We start from the raw sequence: 25,067 nt of genomic DNA, 5'->3' as shown, positions 1-25,067 counted from the left end.
AACTGGATACAATTAGTGACAAATAATTTGGATTTAGAAAAAGTAAATCCACAACTGATGCAATGGATTCTCTAGTAAAATTTGTCCTAGATGTGTTCGAGGCTAAGGGGTATTCCCAAGCTACATTCTGTACCTGAGCAGAGCTTTGACTGCACAGAGCATGATACTTTGTTCAATAAGCTATTCTACTATGGTTTTAATGGCAACAGCTTAAATATGTTTCAATCTTTGCTAGAGAACTTCACACCAAGTTTTTTTTTTTTTTTGTGGTTTTAGGGCGCACAACGTCAATGGTCATTAGCGCCCAGACTACGTTAGGAATGCACCGTGAGGCACAAGTTTAAAACAGCAACTAAAAGGGAAAACACGATAAAAGACAGATTGACAGGCATAGGATTTAAAAAACAGCATAATCAAATGCCCTTAGACAGGTTTGTCAAGTTGATAAAACGAAGAATGCGAGCAGCTGCTCCTGGGTCATCCGCTAAAATGGCATCTAGAGTACATGGCAGGCCAAGATCAAGATGCAGTGTATTAAAATCCGGACAGGACGTTAAAATGTGGCGGACCGTCAGCAATTGCCCACGTGGGCAGAACGGCGGTGGCGCAGCCGTCAGCAGATGGCGATGGCTGAACCGGCAGTGTCCAATTCGTAACTGGGCCATAACGACCTCCTCCCGCCGAGAAGGGCGTGAGGAGGACGTCCAAGCTGCGGGAAGAGGTTTCAAGGCCCAAAGCTTTTTTTTTTTTTTTTTTTTTTTTTTTAGGGCGCAAAACTGCTATGGTCATTAGCGCCCGGTCCATGACTTAGGAAACAGTAAAAACCGAAAATGGAAACCAGGAGAAGTGGGAACGAAACTCAAAAAATTGGAGAAACTAAAAGCAGAAGGAAGGCTTAAAAATCCACTACAGAAAGGGGTTGGTTGTCCCCAAAAAAAAGCTTCAAGTGACTGACGTCATTTCACTGGCACTAATAAACTCGAGAACGCGATCGGCCGAGCGCGTGTCATCTGCTAAAATCGACGATATATCAGGCGACAGCTGTAGACAGGCGCGTAACGGAGTAAAATGGGGGCACTCAATTAAAAGGTGTCTTACCGTCCAAAGTTGAGAGCAGTGGGGAAGGATCGCCGCTTAAAAGATGTCAATGGCTAAAAAGACAGTGCCCTATCCGGAGTCTAGTTAAAATTATCTCCTCCTGATGACGCGTTCGGGAGGAAGAGGTCCAAGCACAAGGAAGAGCTTTCACGTCCCGCAATTTATTATGGGGAAGTGTCGACCAATCTGCGTGCCATAAAAGAACAACACGATGACATAAAACGCTCCGTAGATCGGCGACGGGAATCGATTGAATAGCTGGCCGAAGAAGAGAGACTGCAGCCTTGGCCGCAATATCAGACGCCTCATTTCCACAGATACCAACGTGTCCCGGGAGCCAGAGGAACGCCACCGAGACGCCCCCAGGTGGAGCAAGCGCAGACAGTCCTAAATCCGGTGGACCAGAGGGTGCACAGGGTAAAGAGCTAGGAGACTGAGGAGAGAGCTGAGAGAATCTGAGCAGATAACATACTGTATCCGCTGATGGCGGTGGATGTAGTGGACAGCCTGGAGAACAGCGTAAAGCTCCGCAGTATAAACCGAACACTGGTCAGGAAGCCGAAATTGATTTAGGGTGTCGCCAACAATATAGGCACTCCCTACATCTAATGATGTTTTCGAGCCATCAGTGTAAATAAATGTGGCTTCCTTCATTTGTGCACATAGAGCAGCAAATGCCCGACGATAAACAAGTGAAGGGGTACCATCCTTGGGAAATTGACAAAGGTCACAGAGCAGGCAGATCCGGGGACAGAGCCAAGGCGGTGCTGTACCCCAAGTTGTCAGGAAGGTTTTAGGAAAGCGGAAGGAAAGAGAATGGAGCTGTTGACGAAAGCAGACTCCCGGTGGTAGTAGGGAGGAGGGGCGGCCTGCATACCCTAAATCAAAGGAGGTGTCGAGAAAAATGTCATGGGCTGGATTAGCAGGCATGGAAGACAGATGGCTAGCATAACGACTCAGAAGGACTGCTCGCCGATTGGACAGCGGAGGTTCAGCAGTCTCAGCATAAAGGCTTTCCACAGGGCTGGTGTAAAAAGCTCCAGACACTAAACGTAATCCTCGGCGGTGGATAGAGTCGAGACGACGAAGAATAGACGGCCGAGCAGAGGAGTAAACTATGCTTCCATAGTCCAATTTCGAGCGCACTAAGGCGCAATAGACGCGGAGAAGGACCACTCGGTCTGCTCCCCAGGACGTACCATTCAGGACACGGAGGGTGTTGAGCGATCGCAGACAGCGAGCCGAAAGATAGGAAACGTGGGAGGACCAGCACAGTTTTCGGTCAAACATAAGACCCAAGAATTTAGCGACGTCCGAAAATGGAAGGTTGACAGGTCCTCGATGTAAGGACGGTGGAAGAAACTCCTTACGTCGCCAAAAATTAACACAAACGGTCTTACTGGGAGAAAAACGGAAGCCGGTTTCGGTGCTCCAAGAGTAGAGGCAATCGAGACATCCTTGAAGACGTTGTTCAAGAAAGCTGGTCCGTTGAGAGCTGTAGAAGATCGCAAAATCGTCCACAAAGAGGGAGCCCGAGACATCAGGAAGGAGACAATCAATAATTGGATTTATGGCAATAGCAAACAGTACAACACTTAGCACGGAGCCCTGGGGTACCCCGTTTCCTTGGGAGAAAGTACGGGAGAGAGTAGTGTTCACCCGCACTCTAAATGTGGGCTCTGTCATAAATTCGCGAAGAAAAAGGGGCAGCCGACCTCGAAAGCCCCAAGAGAACAGTGTGCGGAGGATGCCTGTCCTCCAACAGGTATCGTATGCTCTCTCCAGATCAAAAAATATTGCTACTGTTTGGCATTCCCGGAGAAAATTGTTCATGATATAAGTGGAGAGAGAAACAAGATGGTCAACTGCAGAACGATGCTTTCGGAAACCGCATTGGGCAGGTGTTAACTGCGGGACTCCAGCCACCAAGCTAAAGGGCAATTCACCATACGCTCCAAAACATTACATACACTACTCGCGAGAGAAATGGGGCGATAGCTAGAGGGGAGATGTTTGTCCTTTCCAGGTTTCGGAACAGGAACGACGATAGCTTCCCGCCATCGTCTGGGAAAAGTACTGTCGGTCCAAATTCGATTATAAAGGCGAAGGAGGTAACGCAGACTATGGGTTGATAAATGCAGGAACATTTGGATGTGGATACCATCTGGTCCTGGGGCGGAGGAGCGAGAAGAAGAGAGTGCATGTTGGAGTTCCCGCATGGAGAAAACAGTATTATAGCTCTCGCGACTTTGAGAGAAGAAAGCAAGAGGTTGCACTTCCGCTGCATGTTTCTTCGGGAGAAACGCTGGTGGCTAATTTGAAGAGCTCGAAATCTCAGCAAAGTGTTAACCCAAGGAGTTAGAAATTGCGACGGCGTCCACTAACGTATCACACGCGACAGTGAGCCGAGAGACCGGGGAGAAACTAGGCGCGCCTGATAACCATCGAATCCGACTCCAAACTTCCGGAGGAGGGAGTGAAGGTGTTAAATGAGCTAATAAAGAATTTCCAGCTTGCCTTCTTGCTATCACGGATGACGCAACGGCATCGCGCACGGAACTGCTTATAGCGGATACAGTTGGCCAAAGTAGGATGGTGGCGGAAAACGCGAAGAGCACGTCGCCGCTCACGTATTACGTCACGGCATGCCTCGTTCCACCAAGGAACTGGGGGGCGCCGGGGCAATTCAGAGGTGCGTGGTATTGAACGTTCCGCAGCTGTAAGAATAACGTCGGTAATATGTGAGACCTCATCGCCGACGCTGGGAAAGTGACGGTCATCGAATGTCGCTAGAGACGAAAAAAGTGTCCAATCGGCTTGGGCAAACTTCCAGCGTCGCGGGCGCATATAGGGCAGTTGGGGCTGCAGTCGAAGGACACATGGAAAGTGTTCACTCAAGTGTGTATCATCAAGGGCGAACCATTCGAAGCGCCGAGCTAGCGGAACAGTACCGACCGAAAGGTCCAAATGAGAGAAATTTATCGTAGAGGCAGACAAAAATGTAGGGACCCCAGTGTTGGGGCAAACTAGATCCGCTTGGTGGAAGACATCTAGCAATAGTGAGCCACGTGGACAAGGATGTGGAGATCCCTAAAGCGGGTGGTGGGCATTGAAGTCCCCAACCAGCAAATAGGGGGGGTGGAAGCTGACCAAGAAGATGAAGGAGATCAGCTCGTGCCATTGGTGTGGATGATGGAATGGATACAGTACAAAGAGAAAAGGTATATCCAGAAAGGGAAAGACGGACAGCGACAGCTTGGAAGGAAGTGTTTAAGTGGATTGGGTGATAATGGAGAGTATCATGGAGAAGAATCAGGAGTCCTCGATGGGCTGGAGCGCCTTCAACAGAGGGGAGATCAAATCGGACGGACTGAAAAATGGGGGAGAACAAAGCGGTCATGGGGACGCAGCTTTGTTTCCTGAAGACAGAAGATGACCGGCGAGTAGGATCGTAAGAGGATCGACATTTCAGCCCGATTGGCTCCAATGCTGCGGATATTCCAGTGTATAATGGACATAGGGTGAACAGAAAATGGAGGAATGTGACCAAGGTTGCCGTCAACTCAACGACTGCTCAGAGCTTGCGACCGACAGCATGGAATGGCATTCAGCCGAAGGCAGAAGATCCTGATCCATAGGTTGTTCAGGAGCAGCTCCTGCCACCAGCGATCGGTCGGTTGATCGGTCGCCAGCAGTGCGCCTCGGCGACACAGAAGACGGCCGAGGGCGATTTCCGCCAGGTGGTGCTGTAGATGAGACACGCCTTGGCGGAGAAGGAGATGAACTGGGATTCTTATTAGCCTTCTTGGAAATATGATGTTTAGATGAAAGAGGAACCGATGGTTGTGAAGTTAGGGTACGTAAAAAATCTTCATGAGTACGCTCTTTTTTCAAAGTCTTGGTGTCTGACTTTTGGGCTCGAGATTTAGCAGAACCCGATGAAGAGTGAGCCATAGAGTGGGCAGGCGAAAGTGGTGAGGTTGAACAGGCGATCTTTGCGCTGGCCGATCTGACGACCGTGGCACTAAAGGTGAGGTCACAAGTCCGCGTGGCCGCCTCCTTTGTTGGCTGCGGATAAGCAAGGACAGTGCTGTATTTTCCTGTCTGAGGCATGGTGGGCTGTCGACTGGCGAATAATTTTCGAGCAGCAAAGGTTGACAGCTTTTCCTTCACTCTGATTTCCTGGATGAGCTTTTCGTCTTTAAAAATGGGGCAATCTCGAGAGGAAGCAGCGTAGTCACCCATACAGTTGATGCAGCGACGGGATGGACATGGACAAGCACCCTCATGGGCATCCTTGCCACACGTAACACATTTGGCCAGATTGGAACAGGACTGGCTGGTGTCCTCATGGGCATCCTTGCCACACGTAACACATTTGGCCAGATTGGAACAGGACTGGCTGGTGTGATTGAACCGCTGACATTGATAGCAACGCGTAGGGTTTGGGACGCAAGGGCGAACGGAAATTATCTCATAGCCTGCTTTGATTTTGGATGGGAGTTGAACTTTGTCAAATGTCAAGAGGACAGTGCGGGTTGGAATGATATTCGTGTCAACCCTTTTCATAGCTCTATGAACAGCCGTTACACCCTGGTCAGACAGGTAGTGCTGAATTTCGTCGTCAGACAATCCATCGAGGGACCTTGTATAAACGACTCCAAGCGTGGAATTTAAAGTACGGTGCGGTTCCACGTGGGCAGGGAAGGTGTGGAGAAGTGAAGTACGCAGCAATTTTTGTGCCTGGAGGGCACTGACTGTTTCTAACAACAAGGAGCCATTCCGTAATCTGGAACAAGACTTTACAAGACCTGCAATTGCGTCGACACCTTTCTGAATAATGAAAGGGTTGACCGTGGAGAAGTCGTGACCTTCATCAGACCGAGAAACAACAAGGAACTGTGGTAACGATGGAAGAACTGTCTGTGGCTGAGACTCAGTGAACTTACGCTTGTGAGCAGACATAGTGGAAGGTGATGAAACCATTGCAGAAGAATCCCCCGTGATTACCGGCGTCTCCAATGGCGCGCTCCTCCCTTGTGGGGGCCCTCTCTGAGGGCACTCCCGCCTTAGGTGATTGTTCACACCTCCCGACAAACGGACGGAGAGACCAATCGGCACTTTCGGAAGGTATCAGCTCGGGTAATCACCCCTCCCTGGGCCTGGCTGTTACCAGGGGGTATGTACGTGTCCTACCTGTCTAACCGGGGCGGGGAATTACGCGTTACCCCGTCACAGGCTACTCACGAAAATGCGTGGGTCGGCCTTCAGACACGCACAGGGAGGAAGAAAGAGAAAGGGAAAAACAAAGAAAGGGAAAGGAAAGAAGAGAGGTCTCAAACGCCGCAGCGGAGAAAAGGGTAAAGAGAAGAGGTAAGGAAAAGAGAAGGTCAAAGGAAGGATGAAGACATACAAGCAGAGACGGCGAAGAATGCGTTACATTTACGAACGTCCGTCACCGGACGTAGGCACAAACCATACTCCCAGAGGGGGAGAAATGGAAGGAAAGAGCCAGAGGTGAGGGGAGGGGGGCGAAGACGGGGGATAGGGAAGGATGCGGAAAAGGAAGGTATGCAGCCCGGATAGGAAGGAGGGCCATATTAGCTCGGGGTCCCGTGCTCGCTACGCACGTATCCACAAAAGAGTTGTGGACCCCCTGGGGGGCCGAAGCTTGTTGTTCGTAAGTGCAGCCCAATCAGCATGCCACAGCGATAAAATGCGCCGACAAATGACCCTGCTACAATCTGATGAAGGGACACAACAAGAAGCTGTCTGAGGCTAAAGGACCGCAGCCTTGGCTGCAGCATCTGCAGCTTCGTTCCCAGGGATACCGACATGGCCAGGAACCCACATAAAGCTAACCAGAGAACCGTCGTCCACCAGCTGCTGAAGAGAGCGTTGGATCCGGTGCACGAAAGGGTGAACTGGATACGGATCACTTAGGCTCTGGATGGCGCTCAGGGAATCAGAGCAGATGACATAAGCAGAATGTCGGTGGCGGCAGATGTAAAGAACAGCCTGGTAGAGGGCAAAGAGCTCAGCTGTGAAGACCGAACAATGGCCATGGAGCCGGTATTTGAAACTTTGTGCCCCGACAATAAAAGAACACCCGACCCCGTCATTGGTCTTAGAGCCACCTGTATAAATCAAGGTCATATTAATGAACTTCGAACGAAGTTCGACAAAACGGGAGTGGTATACCGAACCGGGGGTAACCTCCTTTGGGAGCAAGCTGAGGTCAAGGTGAACGCGAACCTGAGCCTGGAGCCAAGGTGGCGTGTGGCTATCGCCCACTCTAAAGGATGCAGGGAGTGAAAAATCAAGGTGTTGAAGGAGGCGACGAAAGCGAACTCCAGGGGGTAGCAGGGCAGAGACATACAACCCGTATTGAGGGTCGAGAGAGTCGTCAAAAAAGGAACGATAAGACAGGTGGTCGGGCATTGACAGTAGCCGACAGGCATACCGACAAAGCAGTATATCGCGCCGGTATGTGAGTGGCAATTCACCGGCTTTGGCATGAAGACTCTTGACAAGACTAGTACAAAACGCTCCGATCGCAAGACGTAAACCCCAATGTTGTATGGAGTTGAGGCGGCGTAAGATGGACGGCCGTGCAGAGGAGTATACGAAGCTCCCATAATCCAGCTTGGAGTGGACGATCGACCGATATAGGCGAAGTAGACCAGCTAAGTTTCCTATCAAATGTAAGACCTAAAAATTTTGTGGCCTCCACGAATGGGAGAGCAACAGGACCGAGTCGTAAGGATGGTGGGAGAAATTCTTTGTAGCGCCAGAAGTTAATACAGACCGTCTTCTTGGCAGAAAAACAGAAGCCATTGGCGACTCTCCAGGAGTACAGACGGTCAAGAGAACGCTGAAGACAGCGCTCCAGGAAACATGTACGCTGCGCGCTGCAATAGATGGTAAAATCGTCCACGAAAAGGGAGCCTGATACATCAGCTGGGAGGCAATCCATTATTGGATTGATCGCTATGGCGAAGAGAGCGACGCTCAAAACTGAGCCTTGTGGCACCCCATTCTCCTGGCGAAAGGTGTCTGACAGGACAGAACCCACACGTACCCTGAACTGTCGATCCATTAAAAAGGAACGAATAAAAAGTGGGAGGCGACCGCGAAGGCCCCATGTATGAATGGTGCGAAGAATGCCCGCCCTCCAGCAGGTGTCGTAAGCCTTCTCCAAATCAAAGAACACAGCCACGGTCGCGTGCTACCGCAAGAAGTTATTCATAATGAAGGTCGACAAGGTAACCAGATGGTCAACAGCAGAGCAGCGCCTACGAAATCCAAATTGTACATTGGTAAGTACGCGTCGAGATTCGAGCATCCAAACCAAACGAGAGTTAACCATTCGCTCCATCACCTTACACACACAGCTGGTAAGCGAGATGGGTCGATAACTGGAAGGCAAGTGCTTGTCCTTCCCCGGCTTAGGAATCGGTACAACAATAGACTCGCGCCAGCATGCGGGAACATGTCCCTCAATCCAGACGCGATTATAAGTATGAAGAAGGAAACCTTTACCCGCAGGAGAAAGGTTCTTCAGCATCTGAATATGAATAGAATCAGGCCCTGGAGTGGAGAACCGTAACCGGGCAAGTGCATTTACGAGTTCCCGCATGGTGAATGGGGCATTATAACTTACACGATTCGAGGAGCGGAAGTTAGGTGGCCTAGCCTCCTCTGCCTGTTTTCGGGGGAGGAAGGCAGGGTGGTAATGAGCGGAGCTCGAAACCTCTGCGAAAAAGCGGCCAAAGGCATTGGAGACATCCTCAGGGGCCTCAAGGACGTCATTCGCGACCGTCAAGCCAAAAACTGGTGAGTGGACCTTAGTGCCAGATAGCCGGCACAGGCTACCCCAGACAACAGAAGAAGGAGTAAAACTGTTGAAGGTGCTTGTGAAAGCAGCCCAGCTGGCTTTCTTTAATAATATGACGACACTGCGCACGTAATCGTTTATAATTGATACAATTCGCCACTGTAGGGTGGTGTTTAAAGGTGCATAAAGCACGTCGACAAGCACGTAAAGCGTCCCTACATGCTGTGGTCCACCAGGGGACCGGTACGCGACGTGGAGAAGAAGTAGTGTGAGGGATGGAATATTCAGCAGCAGTGAGAATGACTTCCATGAGGTGTGCGACCTGACTATCGCAGCTTGTGAAGGTTTGATCCTGAAAGGTCGCCCTGGAAGAGAAGAGCCTCCAGTCTGCTTTGGAGATGTTCCAACTAGTTTAGCACGGAGAGGGGGTATGATGCAGGAGATGGATAACACACGGGAAGTGGTCGCTCGAATATGTATCAGAAAGTGCATACCACTCACACCGGCGTGCAAGTTGGGTAGTACATATAGAGAGGTCTAAATGGGAATAGGTGTGATATGTGTCCTAAAGAAAAGTAGGGGCGCCAGTATTGAGGCAGACAAGATTGAGCTGGTTGAAAAGGTCTGCTAACAGAGAGCCCCTCGGGCAGGATGCTGGAGAGCCCCAAAGGGGATGGTGGGCATTGAAGTCTCCAGTTAACAAAAATGGTGCAGATAACTGAGCAATAATTTGCATCATGTCTGCCCTGGTAACGGCAGACGACGATGGAGTGTAAACGGTACAAATGGAAAATGTAAAAGTGGGGAGAGTAATTCGGATGGCAACTGCCTGCAAGCCGGTGTGCTATGTGATGGGATCGTAGTAAATATCATCCCGGACCAGCAACATAACCCCTCCATCAGCCGGAATACCTACCACAGGGGGTAGGTCAAAACGCACAGGTGTAGTGTGCCAAGGCAATTTGATCGCATGGGTGTAGCTTCGTTTCCTGGAGGGCTACGACGAGCGGACAGTGCAAGCGGAGCAGCAACTTTAAGTCCTCTTGGTTCGAGCGAATGCTGCAAATATTCCAGTGAATAAGTGCCATCGTGAGAAGAAAAGAAAGATGAAAGAAGGGGTCACCTCGAAGGCCGCTGAGGGCCTGGCTTCGAGCGAGCTCTGCCGCCGCTATCAGTAGGCGGACAGTCATCGTCCATTGGTTCTATAGGTTCATCAGCCATCTTGTTAAGATGGCCGGGCGGTGGTGGTGCAGGAGAAGAAATGTGCCGTGGCGGAGAAGGAGAACTGTGCTTCCTATGAGCCTTCTTGGAAGGTCGTTTAGTTGAAGTACTGGTTGATGGCTGGGAGTTCGAGGTACGTAGGAAGTCTGCACGGGACGGTTCCTTCTTGAAGGCCCATGCATCTGACTTCTGGGTCTTCGTCTTGGCAGAAGCTGATGAAGGTGCTTGTGTCTGAGGGGTGACGGGAGGAAGAGGAGAAATCGACCGCGCGATCTTAGCACTGGCCGAACGGACGACCGTGGTGCTGAAGGTCAGATCGCATGCCTGTGTCGCCACCTCCCTGGTAGTCTGAGGACAGGCAAGGACAGTACTGTATCTCCCCGCTGGGAGCAGCGTGGGCTTCCTACTAGCAAATAGCTTGCGAGCAGCCGAGGTGGACACTTTATCTTTGACCCGAATTTCTTGGATACAGCGTTCTTCCTTGTAGATGGGACAGTTGCGGGAGGACACTGCATGGTCACCATGACAGTTCACACAACGAGGAGACGGAGGTGGACAGTCACCCTCATGGACATCCCTGCCACAAGTGACACATTTAGCCGCATTGGAACAAGACTGGCGAGTGTGATTAAAATGCTGACACTGGTAGCAGCGCGTAGGTGTCAGGACATAGGGGCGAACAGAAATAACCTCGTAGCCCGCTTTGATGTGCGACAGCAGCTGAACACTATCAAAGGTCAAGAAAAGTGTCCGGGTCGGTACAAGGTCATTGTTGACCTTTTTCATGACCCTACGGACAGCCGTCACGCCCTGCTCAGCGAGGAAAGACTGAATCTCCTCGTCAGTCAATCCGTCGAGTGGTCTAGTATATACAACACCATGAGACGAATTCAAAGTGCGGTGAGCCTCCACCTGGACAGGGAACGTGTACGGGAGTGTGGCACGAAGCAGTTTTTGTGCCTGAAAGGCGCTCTCAGTTTCCAGTAACAAGGTACCATTACGCAACCTGGTACAACACTTGACCGATCCGGCAATGGCATCTACGCCCTTCTGGATAACGAAAGGGTTGACAGAGGAAAAATCCTTTCCGTCCTCAGATCGAAAAACTACCACGAACTGTGGGGCAGGCGGTAGTACTTTTGTCACTGGTGGCTGGTCAAGTTTCCGTTTGTGGGCAGAAGTCGAGAGAGAAGAAGAAGAGAAATCCATTGCGGAGGAATCCCCCACGATTGTCAGCGTCTCCGATGGCACGCTCCTTCCTTGTGGGGACCCTCTCAGAGGGCACTCCCGCCTTAAGTGAATATTTACACCTCAGGTCACACCTCCCGAGAAACAGACAGAGGGACCAATCGGCATGGTCAGAAGGTATCAGCTCAGGCAATCACCCCTCCCTGGGCCTGGCCTTTACCAGTGGGTACGTGCGTGCCTTACTTGTCTACCCAGGGCGGGGAATTACGCGTTACCCCGTCACCGGCTACGCATGCGAACGTGTGGGTCGGCCTTCAGGCGCGCACAGGGAGGAAGGAAGAAGAGGAAAAAGAAGAGAGAGAGGGAGAGAGAGGACAGACTGTCTCAAACCCTGAGACGGAGACCGAAGAAGGCAAGGAGAAGAAGGCAAGGAGAAGAAGGCAAGGAGAAGAAGGCAAGGAGAAGAAGGCAAGGAGAAGAAGGCAAGGAGAAGAAGGCAAGGGAAAGAGTAAGGAAGACAGTGAGATGGAGAAGAACAAAGAAAGGAATCAACAATGGAAGGAAGAAACGAGAAGAAGTGAAAAACCAAAATGACCACAAATATAGGTCGTGGAACCATCCGTCTCAGGACACAGGCGCTAACTACCCCCTTGAAGGGGAGGGACTCCTTTTAGTCGCCTCTTACGACAGGCAGGAATACCTCGGGCCTATTCTAACCCCTGGACCCGCAGGGGGGCACACACCAAGTTGTGTGCATTGATAGCGAGAAGTCAAATTTGGTTTATGTTAGGCCTGGAGTGCTACAAGGATCGGTGTTCAGACCTTTATTGTTTTTATTACTAATCCGTGTTTATTTATAAATTCTCACATGACAACATCAGCAACATTGACTGGATATGCCAGTTGCTATTATAGCCGACCAACAGGCTACAACAGGGAAGCTGACAAGCTCGCACACTAACGCACAAAGAAACCGCCAACACCGCCCTACACTGTTAATCCAATATACAACCTATCAAGACACTAAATGATGATGAACCTAACTGTTACTGGTATGCTGACACTGACCGAGAAGCTGCAGCCGCCGAGAAACACCACTGCACAACATCAAAGGCATCTGCCTGCAAGATACCCACTAGAATCAAAATCTAGCCTTGCGTGACCTGTTGCAGACAGCAAGAAAACTGCTACTGCTCGTAAAATCTGACCCAACTATCACACAGGTTTCTTTCCCTTGGCTCTTGCCTTGGCACTTTTTTCCCTTTTGCCCTTCAAATCGCTACCTTTCGATCAACTTTCGACTCAATCTATCCCCAGATGAGCGGATATGATTGGTTAATCATAACCAGACATATGCAAACATCGCAGTACCTACAAGGCCAACACAAAACATCTTTGCATATTGGTTAGTTTTCACTGAGTGAGGCCTCGCAGGATGTGGGTACTGCGATGTTTTCTTACTAAATGAAAGTAAAACACATGTACTTAATTTTAGCCTCTAAGAGATTCCTAACCATCATGAATTAAAAACTACTAAACTTTTAGGTGTTCTTACTGACAATAAATTGGCCTGGAATCCACATATTAAAAATATATTTTCTAGACTTTTCAAGAGTTATTTATTTAACTACAAATTTATATCTAAAAACACAGATGATGTGACTTACCGAACGAAAGTGCTGGCAGGTCGATAGACACACAAACAAACACAAACATACACATGAAATTCAAGCTTTCGCAGCAAACTGTTGCCTCATCAGGAAAGAGGGAAGGAGAGGGAAAGACGAAAGGATGTGGCTTTTAAGGGAGAGGGTAAGGAGTCATTCCAATCCTGGGAGCGGAAAGACTTACCTTAGGGGGGAAAAAAGGGGTAGTATACACTCGCGCACACACACACACACACACATATCCATCCGCACATACACAGACATGTCTGCTGTGTCTGTGTATGTGCAGATGTGTGTGTGCGCGCGGGCGCGAGTGTATACCCCTTTTTTCCCCCTAAGGTAAGTCTTTCCGCTCCCGGGATTTGAATGACTCCTTACCCTCTCCCTTAAAACCCACATCCTTTCGTCTTTCCCTCTCCTTCCCTCTTTCCTGATGAGGCAACAGTTTGTTGTGGAAGCTTTAATTTCATGTGTATGTTTGTGTGTCTATCGACCTGCCAGCACTTTCATTTGGAAAGTCACATCATCTGTGTTTTTAGATATATTTTTCCCACGTGGAATGTTTCCCTCTATTATATTCATAACCACAAATTTAAAAAGATATGTTCCAAATAACTATGCAAGATCACAAAATTTTGCTCTCTTCCAATGTATCATATCATACGGAATTTTTTCATGGGGTAGCAGTTGTTAAGCAAATGACATTTTATTGTTGCAGAAGAAAGTAATAAGAATAATGACAGATTCTGATAAAACAGAACATTGTAAACTTCTGTTCATTAAACTGGAATGTCTGACAACAGTAAACTTATTCATCTATAATGTTTTATTCTATGTTAGAAACAACGTTTCTAATTTCACACTGAGAACTGATGTACATAGTTTTGACACTAGAAACAGCACACATGTAGACATACCATACCACACATCATCTAAATCACGTAACTCCTACCTAGCCTTTGGATTAAGGATGTTTAATAGGCCAAGAGTAGATTTTACAGAATTGCCTATAAATATTTTTAAAGCTAAATTGTATAAGCGGGTCGACGGAAGCGTTCGATCCCACCCGTCGGCTTTGACTCGTGACGTAAGGCTGTTGTGGTGTGTGATGTCACCACGGCGCGGAGTTTAGTTTGTGAGAGTGGCGTGTTTGTAGGCGTTGTTTTGATGTGATCGGTGGTGGTCTCCAGTGGTGTATTTGTATGTTAGGTGATGTTTTTGGTTTAGTGTGTGTGTGTGGCGTGTTTATAGGTGGCGTATTGTTGCAGTCGGTGGTTCTCTCTGGTGGTGTGTCTATGGGTAGCGTGTTATGTGGCATATGGGGTTCACTTGTGTGGTAGCATTGCATGTGTGTAGTATCAGTGATGACTGTGCCTTCAGTGGAATATATTTCAATGAATTAATGATTTTGGTTTTGTTATGATGATGTTACTGTAGTTTCTTTTCTGTTCATGTGTAAATTTTGGTAAATTTCTTTGCTTATGTCTTTGGTAGGTATGGATATGACTGACAAGGTCAACAGTTTTTGGTTGTCTGCGATGATGGGGGACAGTGCGTTGTCTCTAATAGAATTTCTTCAGCAATGCGGGCTGTTGGCTGAAGTCGTGAAGTGTTCAGTGTGTCGTGAAGCAATGAGACTTACTAAAGGTTTGGCGTCTCTGACCAGGGATGGCTATATGTGGATATGTCGTAAGGATAACAGGTCAAGGGAAGTGTTTGATTGCAATTTTGATTTCCTAGAGTGTGTGTGTGTGTGTGTGTGTGTGTGTGTGTGTGTGTGTGCGTGTGTGTGTGTGTGTGTGTGTGTGTGTGTGCGTGTGTGTGCGTGTGTGTGTGTGTGTGTGTGTTTTTCGATGTATTTTCATGTTCGTCATGTTTACGTAATGAAGTCATAGGCGCCATATTGGAGTCATAGTGGACGGTCGTTTCCGCCATATTTGTGACGTCATGGGTCAAAGCAGACGGGTGAAATCAGACGCTTCTGTATAAGCTACTAGTAAACAACCTCTTTACCCAGTTGACAAATGTTTTGGAAATGAAAATGCTGCTCTCTAACATATAATTTCTAGTTTTACCTATTTCATGTAAACTAAATTACATTGATATAGTAGTTCATATAGAAATGTACGCTTATGACTGTCTATTGCTGTAAGAGCTGAATGATAATAAATTATTATTATTATTATTGTTATTATTTCTTTCTTTCTTTTCTCAGACGTTATGTCTGGTCAAAAATGGAAAGTGACGCGGACCTTCATCAAGCATGACTTCCTTTTAACTGTGCGGTATATGTTATATTGCATTTAGGAACTTTCGGGTAATTGAACATGTATAAATAATTACGGATTTCAGTAGTTGTATATACAAGTCTGGATGTAGCTGTATTGCATTGATGTACTGGTGGATATTGTGTGGTATGACTCCTGTAGTCGATAGTATAATTGGTATAATGTCAACTTTATCCTGATGCCACATGTCCTTGACTTCCTCAGCCAGTTGGATGTATTTTTCAATTTTCTCTCCGGTTTTCTTTTGTATATTTGATGTATTGGGTATGGATATTTCAATTAGTTGTGTTAATTTCTTCTTTTTATTGGTGAGTATGATGTCAGGTTTGTTATGTGGTGTTGTTTTATCTGTTGTAATGGTTCTGTTCCAGTATAATTTGTATTCATCATTCTCCAGTACATTTTGTGGTGCATACTTGTATGTGGGAACGTGTTGTTCTATAAGTTTATGTTGTAAGGCAAGCTGTTGATGTATTATTTTTGCTAAATTGTCATGTCTTTTGGGGTATTCTGTATTTGCTAGTATTTTACATCCGCTTGTGATGTGATCTACTGTTTCTATTTGTTGTTTGCAAAGTCTGCATTTATTTGTTGCGGTTTTGTTATCTTTAATAATATGCTTGCTGTAATATCTGGTGTTTATTGTTTGATCCTGTATTGCAATCATGAATCCTTCTGTCTCACTGTATATATTGCCTTTTCTTAGCCATGTGTTGGATGTGTCTTGATCGATGTGTGGCTGTGTTAGATGACATGGGTGCTTGCCATGTAGTATTTTCTTTTTCCAATTTACTTTCTTCGTATCTGTTGATGTTATGTGATCTAAAGGGTTGTAGAAGTGGTTATGAAATTGCAGTGGTGTAGCCGATGTATTTATACGAGTGATCGCTTTGTGTATTTTGCTAGTTTCTGCTCGTTCTATTTTTTGTCTGTATCCTAGATATTTATATGCATCTGTTTTTTCCATCGCTTCTATGCAGTCGCTGTGGTTATCCAATATGTAATCTTCTTGTTTAGTGTGTTTTCCCTTGACTATGCTATTTTTCTTACATTTGTCTGTTCCAAAAGCCATATTTATATCATTGCTGAATACTTCTGTTCTAGAAATAATTTTCTTAAATTGTCTACCTGCCCATAATGTAGGTTTTTTATGTCGATGAATCCCCTTCCTCCTTCCTTTCTGCTTAATGTGAATCTTTCTGTTGCTGAATGTATGTGACGTATTCTATATTTGTGGCATTGTGATCATGTAAGTGTATTGAGTGCTTCTAGGTCTGTGTTACTCCATTTCACTACTCCAAATGAGTAGGTCAATATTGGTATAGCATAAGTATTTATAGCTTTTGTCTTGTTTCTTGCTGTCAATTCTGTTTTCAGTATTTTTGTTAGTCTTTGTCTATATTTTTCTTTTAGTTCTTCTTTAATATTTGTATTATCTATTCCTATTTTTTGTCTGTATCCTAGATATTTATATGCATCTGTTTTTTCCATCGTTCTATGCAGTCGCTGTGGTTATCCAATATGTAATCTTCTTGTTTAGTGTGTTTTCCCTTGACAATGCTATTTTTCTTACATTTGTCTGTTCCAAAAGCCATATTTATATCATTGCTGAATACTTCTGTTATCTTTAGTAATTGGTTGAGTTGTTGATTTGTTGCTGCCAGTAGTTTTAGATCATCCATGTATAGCAAATGCGTGATTTTGTGTGGGTATGTTCCAGTAATATTGTATCCATAATTTGTATTATTTAGCATGTTGGATAGTGGGTTCAGAGCAAGGCAGAACCAGAAAGGACTTCATGAGTCTCCTTGGTATATTCCACGCTTAATCTGTATTGGCTGTGATGTGATATTATTTGAATTTCCTTGGATATTAAGTGTGGTTTTCCAATTTTTCATTACTATGTTTAGAAACTGTATCAATTTAGGATCTACTTTGTATGTTTCCAATATTTGTAGTAACCATGAGTGGGGTACACTATCAAAAGCTTTTTGGTAATCAATGTATGCGGAGTGTAGCGACCTTTGTTTAGTTTTAGCTTGATATGTCACCTCTGCATCTATTATCAGTTGCTCTTTACATCCTCGTGCTCCTTTGCAACAGCCTTTTTTGTTCTTCATTTATAATTTTGTTCTGTGTAATGACTAAAATTAATATTTTGTATATTGTTGGTAGGCATGTTATGGGGCGATATTTACCTGTGTTTGCTGTGTCTGCTTCATCTTTAGGTTTCAGATAAGTTATTCCATGTGCAAGTGTATCAGGGAATGTGTATGGGTCTGCAATGTAACTGTTAAATAATTTAGTTAGATGTGAATGTGTTGAGGTGAACTTCTTCAGCCAGAAATTTGCTATTTTATCTTTTCCAGGGGCTTTCCAATTGTGAGTAGAATTAATTGCTTGGGTGACTTCATGTTGCAAAATTATCACTTCAGGCATTTGTGGTATCATCTTGTATGTGTCTGTTTCTGCTTGTATCCACCGTGCATGCCTGTTATGTTGTACCGGGTTTGACCATATGTTGCTCCAGAAGTGTTCCATGTCTGTTATGTTTGGTGGATTGTCTGTTTTAATGTGTGTGTTATCTATTGTCTGGTAAAATTTCTTTTGGTTTGTGTTGAATGTTAGGTTTTGTTTCCTTCTATTTTCACTTTTTTTGTATCTTCTAAGTCGTTTGGCCAATGCTTGTAATTTCTGCTTCTTTTCATCTAATTGCTCTATCGCTTCTTGTTTTGAGATTTTACCTAACCTTTTCCGTTTTTTTCTGACATTTCATTTCTTATAAATTGTGTTAGCTGTCCGATGTCTTTTCTCAGTTTTTCTATTCTGATCTGTAGCCTGTGTTGCCATGCTGGTTTTGTGGGTTTCTTCTGTGTGTTGGTTGGTTCTGATCTCTGCCTAGTGTGTATATTTAGTGTAGTGAGTGCTCCTATATAAACCAGTAGTTGTAACTCTTCCATAGTTGTGTTTTCATTTATTTTGTTGTGTATGATTGTGTTGATAGTTTTTATTGTTGTTTCGACTTGTGGGTTATTTGGTGGTCTATGCAAGAATGGTCTAATGTCTGTATTTGTGTCTTTGTATTCTATATATGTCAGCTGAATTTTTTCTTCTATATCTAACATGTGTGTCACTTCGTGTTCTATTTGTGCTTGTTCTGGTGGCTGTCTTAAGATTTAGTTTTCCTCTGATTGTTTAATTGATGCGTGTTGTCCTTTGTTTGTTTGCTCCGGAATGTTTGAGTCCATTACTGTATTTTCTTCTTCTTCTGATTGCACATTATTTTGTTCCAGTATTTGTTGTACTTGTTGTTTGATGTTTTCAAATTTTGACTGGGGTATCCTGTTATTTTTTATTATTACACGGATCTGATCAGCTAGTCGTCGTTCTGTAAAAAATTTTAATTCTGGGTATCTGATTATAAATGTTGTGTATACTTGTGATCTGTATCCAGTTGTGTTGGTTCCTAGGTTTGTTGCTTGGTAATAACAGAGCATGAGGTGTCGATTAACTTCATCTGACCATCTCATCCTCTGTTTTTGTTTTCCTTCTAGGGTGGTTGCAGGAAGCATATCCTGCAAAACACCTCTATTTGGATTTGAATCATTTTCCAGTTGGCTAGCAGTGTCATTACCATTGTGGGCAGGCATAGGGTTCAAGCGTCATCCCCGACCATGACGGCGCTTGTCCGAGGCTTCTTTCGTTCTGTCCTGAACCAACTAATCACACTAAAAGGGGGATTAGCCCTATTAGTGGTTTGTTCTTTTTCGTCGCCTTTTCCGACTGGCAGAACATACTGGAGGCCTATTCTTTTCCCGGGCCTCCACGGGATTTTTTATTATTATTTCACTGTTAGTTGTCTTTTCAGTGTAAAGAATTACAATAGATAACTTTGGTGCACAAATGAGGTGATATATTTTTATTCTGTTATTGTAAATTAAAAACAAACTTCAGTGAAAAGTAAGAAAAGCAGCAAGCAACAATGAGAGACGTTAAGAACTTTGAATATATACCAGTATATGCTGATATAAAACCTCCACAAAGAAAAATTTCATAAAAAAAAATAAAAAAATCAAATACAAAGATGGAAACTGCATTTTTAAAACACACACACCTTGCATATAACTGTTTTCCTTGATATCTTGATGCAAAAATGAAATGAGTTCACTTAAAGGTGAGAGGTATGATTTTTCTCCAAAGCACTTATTGTCATGTTTATAAAACTGTGCACCATGTCTTTGTAATGATAGGACATCTGCCTTAGACGTCACAATGGCAAAGGGTAGCCAAACAGCATCATTCCAACTGGACCATGAAAGGAACTGTGAATCTGTAGGGGGCATATAGTTAATCTCAACATCTTTAAATTCACGTGATTGGTGGAAAATGTGTCTTGTGTACCAGATTTTTTAGTATTTGAAAGCCACATTCTGCTCAACTTGCAATTGTTCCCAAAATGCATTTTCACGACTTTCCATAGCAACAGTGCTCCCATTTGCATTCATTGGAAGTCTCTTCATTAGAAAGGTGATAGTAGCAATGACTAGAAATGCTTGTTTCAATTGGGTTTCTGAAACTGTCACTGCGCTGTACCTGTATTTCAAGAAACCTTCATGCAATTTTATGTGAATCTTCTTGTTATGAACCATGGTGGAAGGCGTCTTTAATTCCTTGCACAAAGTCTTGAAATATTATCATTTTCGTAAGATATAACTACTTCTGCTCTGACAATTCCAGGTAACATCTTTTGACCACTCCTGCATTCTGGAGCAGCAATTAAACCATGACTCTCTTTAATTGTTCTTTCTCCAAGTCCGATGTGCTCTAGGACACCAACAGTAGAAGTTACTCTGACAATACTTAATAAAGGTGGAGCAGACAATAAAAACTTGAAACTGTCCATTACGAGCTGAATTCTACATTTCTGAGTTAGGAGCTCCTTATATCGGAAAATTGGTTGCATTGTTCACAGGGCACTCCAGACAATACAAGGTGCTAATATGCTCTGCTTCTTCACAGATCAAGTAACATTAAGGTTTCTCAGAACACAGGTACAGTATAGCAATGACATTTCCTGTAATATGATTGCACCACACATTACTACTCACTGCAATTAACACCTTTATAATGAAGAGACTTCCAACATATAAAAAAGGAGCAGTGTCGCAATGGGAGCTCATGAAATGGTTTGCAGAAAAGGTTGCAAGTCAGGCAGAACGTGGCTTTCAAATACAACAAAATCTGGCACACAGGACCCATTTCCCAGGCATCACATGAGTTTAAAGATGTTGAGATTAACTGCATGCCTACTGCTGATTTACAATTCCCTTCATGGCTAGCTTGGAATGATGCTGTTTTGGTCCCCTTATCCAATGCTACTACATGTCAGGCAGATTCCCATCATTACAAAGACACAGTGAGGAGTTGTATAAACATGACAACAAGTGCTTCGGAAAAAAATAATATCTCTCACATTTAAGTGAACTCATTTTGCTTCTGCATCAAGACGTCGAGGAAAACAGTTATATGCAAAGTGGAAGGGTTTTAAAGTTAGTTTCCTTCTTTATATTTGAATTTGTTTATCAAAATGTTCTTTGTAAAATTTTTATATCTGTACATATAAGTACATATTTAAAGTTATTACTGTGTCTCATTACTGCTTACACCATTTCTTATGTTTCATTTAACTTGTCTTTTTAAGTTGCAGTGACAGAATATGGATGTATCACCTCATTTGTGCACCCACATTGTCCCTTAATTCTTTACACAGGAAAGACACTTAACAGAGAAATACAACATACACACCGAGAAAAATGATTCATAACTGTTTTCAGCTCTAAATTGTTTACAGTTCTGACCTACAGGTCAATTTTTCATGGAATACACGTTTTTATTATTAATGCCCTGTATTCTTTGCAGATAAGATTGCTGACAGATATATAAACATTTCAGCAAAAAATAATATTGTGATTCAATTGTCTATGTACCCCACAGGACTTTGAAATTCGTCAAATTTGCCCTTTTTTTGTGATGGAGTCATCATTAAGTGAAGGTAAGAACTACTTATTTCAGTGCCAAAAGCTTGTCATTGTTATTTATACTTAATGCTAGCACTAAAGAGTTATAGTGCGTAAGATGAAGTCTGCATTTTTTCCCTCTGTGAAGTTATAATTTTTAAAAAATCACACATGTAAAGCACATCACGGAGAAAGAGCAATTCTCAACGTTATTCATAAAAAACAGAGATGTATCCTACTTTTTATGCAATATATCAACTTAATGACTCACACAGTACATGACTAAAATACTTGATGTCTGTAGGTCACCTCATTACTGAATAGCAAGTGTCTGAGAATACGGAAACCAGTTCCTGACTAATGACTGGGTACCCATCCATGAATCTTCAAACCTGAATTTATCAAAAATGGTAAGAGTTAGAACAGTGCTATTTGGCAGTTTTACTACTGAGACATGTGGGCATCCATGTTCCAAATATGACTAAATTCTGAAATAGCCACATTTTCACCCCCTGTGAGATTACACGGAATGAACCACACTAGCTACTCGTAGCAATATGAAATCGGAGCGATACGCATAAAAACATTTCTACATACCAAACAGCTTTTTGTATATGCATGTCATGGCTCCTTCTGGGGTATACACAGCAATCTTGTCTTCATCTCGGATTTCATATTTCAGGCCTCCTTCAGTCACTATTTTACATTTCACTGACTTTATATGATGCTCAAGTTCGTCATCAGGAATACTGTCATTTAAGAGTTTCTTATTGCGAACGATTGTACATGTGGCATTTCTAACAAGAGCTGCCTTCGCTGGGAGTCCAACAGTCTGAAACACATTCGATCTCTTAAATTTTGATCACGAAGCGGAATTACGGAACAGTGGTAAACCAACTAAATTAAGAAGTAACAGGCAATTTCAGCTTAGAGGGCACTATTCAAATAAACTGCTGCTTAGTACAAAATTTCCTTACCTCTTCACCGTCTACAAACGCGACTATTGCAGGCATTATTCTGTTGCCACTGTCGTCGGCTATAATATCAACTTTCCCATCCTGAGAAACAAAACGTAAAATAATGTCAAAGTTACATTGATATGATCTTATTAGAACGTTTCTCACGAATACATTCGAGCTAGAAGAATAATCGTTTATGACTTCACTTCTGGCACATTAGAAGTTCTCAGTGAACAACAAATATGAAAAACATTACCAACCTTACAATACGCCAAGCAGGCTGATGAATTACCCACGTGAATGCCAAAAACACCAGCCATTTTGCTAGTCTTCGACGACAACAAACCGTACACGATGCGCGAACAACACACTACTGCCGCCAAAACTCAAATATTCACGCGTCTTTGTTTTCCTCTGCATAGCGTTCAAAGAAGTATTCTGCTGTCAAAGACGTAATCAAGGATGTTAGAAGGGGAGATATGTCAGTCATAAATATAAGAAATACGAAAATGTTAAGTAATTAGTACGAATTTCATTTTTCCAGATGCCACTAGCAAAATAGTGCACTATTAAAGAAATAAAAATATCAATACTAAATTGTTAATTGAAAACATTTTCATAAAAAACAAAAATGAAATTGTGATCCACATTATCTTTAGCGTTTCATGGTGTTTTTTCTGTGTAGCTTAAAAATCTGATATTTGTTAATTGCAATGAGCGCAATTTTCCATCAACTCGTTTAGTATAATTAATTACGTAAAGGAATGTCTGTCGGTAATAACGCGGATAAGTCAAGGCTGTGCATAAATAAGCCAAAATCGTTTTGCCTATTTATTTGTTATCATCTCACCAAAATTAAAGAACAAAAGAGTGGGATCATGTAGAAATGTGTAATGAAATAAGTCGGATATTTCCATATATGACAGACCTAATTAGTATTTGCATTTGTAATGGGTGAATTTTTCCCTGTGAACTGTTGTGATACCTGCGTATTACGAACGCGAGATCATTTTACTTTGCGTTCGTCTTTAGTATCCGAAAGATTTCCAGCTCCTGCTGGGTGATAAATTAGTGTTGTAGAAGCTGTTTAAAGTCGTAGCAAACACTGCAGTACCTTGATCTCTGTTGTTAAACACTATTTGTATGTAATTTCGTCAGTGTCATTCCAACCCATCTTATCGTGCTTTAATAATTGAGACATGGATGTAAGAACATACTAGCAGTGCGGGACTGCATGAAACAAATACTGCACTGTATGACCATAACGAATGTTCCTGATGCGTTGCTACATTCTCTTTCCACCTTTAAAACTCTGCAGCAAAAGTTAAAAGTGTGTGAATCACATACACAGAAAGCTTATGTGGCACTGGCAACAATAAAATAATTTGGCTTCTACAGAACTTCAGCCTAAATTTGTATTGTCTCATGCATACATATCTTTCACCTAGACAATGGTACCATATTCTTTAAGGTCTTCCTTTTTTTCTAGTTGTGTTACAAAAAATGCCGCAACAGTCCGGTCGCAATTTTCAGTTTTTACGTTTTCTCGCAAGGAGTCAATTTCTTCCTAGGCTATTCGCCTAAATAATTCACTGAAAATACTTCACAACCCACGTTATCGCACTAACAACAGAAACTCAAAACTACTTTAGCATGATGACAACCCAAACTCAAATGAACACAATGTTACCCGTTAAACTCAGCACGTCTATTTTTACCAGCAGAGGGCACCAGCAAATATAACAACATGGCACCTAGAAACACAACCAACTCAAAAACTCCACATCGTCTTGACGTCACACACCACAATACCATTACGTCACGGGTCAAAGCAGACGGGTGGAATCGGACGCTTCCGTTGATCCAGCCAGAAGGCATAAACAAAACAAAAAAAAAATACTTTAGGTTGGCCATTGCCACTGCTTGTTCTATCATTGTGCATTCAAGAACGTAATTATGAAATTAATTTCACTGACGAAAGTGTCAATGATAATGTGTGAGATGTAGATGGTTGGTACAATTTTAATTAAAATCTATAATACAAGCGTAAATTTCCTATCCAATCCTTATAAAAGTATATTTATATATTCTGTGTGTGGTATATTTTGAGTTGTTTAGTTTCAATGTCAAGTAGTAAGGGGTACCCTTTACTACTTGAAATTAGTAGTTACTAAGCACACCTCCTTCCGCATGGAAAGAAACCTGATAGTTTCATTATATTGCACTGATAAATGAAAATGGAAGTGGCACATATACACACTTTCATGTTATTCTATGGAAGTCTCTAGGAGACAACACATTTAAGTTAAGAAAGGTTCCCCTACACCCGGGGTCACCTTGACTGCTGGCTGGTGACAGTCTGGGATAGGAAGGGAAAAGATTAATTGGAGAATGTGAAGTCATACCGCATATTAATGCAAGGGCCTACTAAATTAATTTTTTGGTGGTAAGTCCATTGCTCTATATAGATTAGAATCACAAGTCTAGTAAATTTTAGTTTCAGTTTGCAGGCCTGTAATTTCCACAGGGTTCTCATATACATCTACATCCATACTCCGCAAGCCATCTGACAGTGTATGGCAGAGATCGGTAGCTGTTCATCTCTTACCAAGATGATTGAACATAGAAAATGTGGCAGAAATCAGAGATGTTTAACTTGAAAGGATTGCTTTGTGTTGTTTACATAGAATGATCCACTATTGTCCTTTTTCATTACATTCCTCACAGAATGAAGCAAATACTTCCTGCCTTCCTCCCCTCATCTGATCTAATCCTCTGGAAACTGATTTAGT

At 43.7% G+C, this 25,067-nt stretch overlaps 1 pseudogene; it reads right to left on the bottom strand.

Moving 5' to 3' along the window:
- LOC126471245 (heat shock 70 kDa protein 14-like) overlaps positions 1 to 22,595 on the bottom strand; it is a 196,715-nt pseudogene extending 174,120 nt beyond the window's left edge.
- Positions 22,596 to 25,067: the final 2,472 nt, after the last annotated feature.

Source organism: Schistocerca serialis, chromosome 3 (assembly GCF_023864345.2).
Source record: "Schistocerca serialis cubense isolate TAMUIC-IGC-003099 chromosome 3, iqSchSeri2.2, whole genome shotgun sequence".
NCBI classification, from domain to species: Eukaryota; Metazoa; Arthropoda; class Insecta; order Orthoptera; family Acrididae; genus Schistocerca; species Schistocerca serialis.
The sequence above is the reverse complement of the archived record's forward strand: the minus strand, read 5'-3'. Positions and strand labels throughout refer to the sequence as shown.